The sequence below is a fragment of the Aplysia californica genome, unplaced genomic scaffold (assembly GCF_000002075.1).
Source record: "Aplysia californica isolate F4 #8 unplaced genomic scaffold, AplCal3.0 scaffold01920, whole genome shotgun sequence".
Taxonomy (NCBI): Eukaryota; Metazoa; Mollusca; class Gastropoda; order Aplysiida; family Aplysiidae; genus Aplysia; species Aplysia californica.
This window is the reverse complement of record NW_004799190.1, coordinates 24,913-26,042: the sequence shown is the minus strand read 5'-3', so window position 1 is coordinate 26,042 and position 1,130 is coordinate 24,913.

Genomic DNA, 1,130 nt, shown 5'->3' with positions numbered 1-1,130 from the left:
GGGGAGGGAATTTTCCCCAAAACCGTATGCCTTATTCTTTTCTTTCTTCTTTCTTGTACGTCTATCTTATACTGGGTGCCCGTCGGCACGATCGGGTCTTTGGGCCGGTTTGCTAACCAGATTGACGGCGCAAAGCGGCTATCGTGGCACGTAAATACCGATCGCCCGACTCGACGCCTCAACAACAGACGCTTTTGTATTCAGGTGAGGGGGAGTCGGGCGATCAACCCGACCCGACACGACCCGATCCCATCCGCAATGGGCACCCGGTATTACTGCTTGTCGCGGACTGGCAGACGACCAGGGAGCAGGGAGTCATCGTGCTGAAGGGGCCGAGACACTGGAGGCCTGTCTGTGATAGTCTAGATGGGAGGGTGAGGGGTTGGGGGTGGTGGAGGATGTGTGGAGGATCTCAGAGTGATGAAATTGTCCCCCGGGAACTGTCTGTATTGACCCCTGGGCCGTCTGGGGCTGCCGGTGGTGGTGGCCTGGTCGTTAGTATGGCGGCTGTCTGATGGGGAAAGGATGGAATGGTAACAAATTGGGCTCCCAGCACAAGTTATGATGTCGTCTTCCTTCTTATTGTCTTTGTCGTTGTCGTTATTATGGCGTCTGTCTCACGTCTGCTAACTCGTCAGCCGTTAGAGGTGGGCGGAAATGGTACCGGACCGGGCTCCCACAACGGCAAGTTCTGATGACGTAATGGTTCTGTTTGTCGTTGTCATTGTCGTTGTCATCGTCCGAGTTGTGCTAATTTTCATTGTTATTTTTTCTTCTCCTGTTTATTTGGTGTGTGTGTGTGTGTGTGTGTGTGTGTGTGTGTGTGTGTGTGTGTGTGTGTGTGTGTTGTTTTCTTTGCTTTTAGAAAGATATCTTGTTGATTCATTGCCTTTGATATGTGCTTTCCTGACGATTTGTTTTTCTGTACTCACACGAAGGAGGTGGTTGGGGAGTCCATAGGTCCTACTTCGTTACTTTCTGTCTGTGTGTTTTACTGTGTCAATGTGTTTATATGACGTCTCCCTTACATTTATTTCCCGCCTCCACACACACACACACACACACACACACACACACACACACACACACACACACACACACACACACACACACACACACACGGACACTGG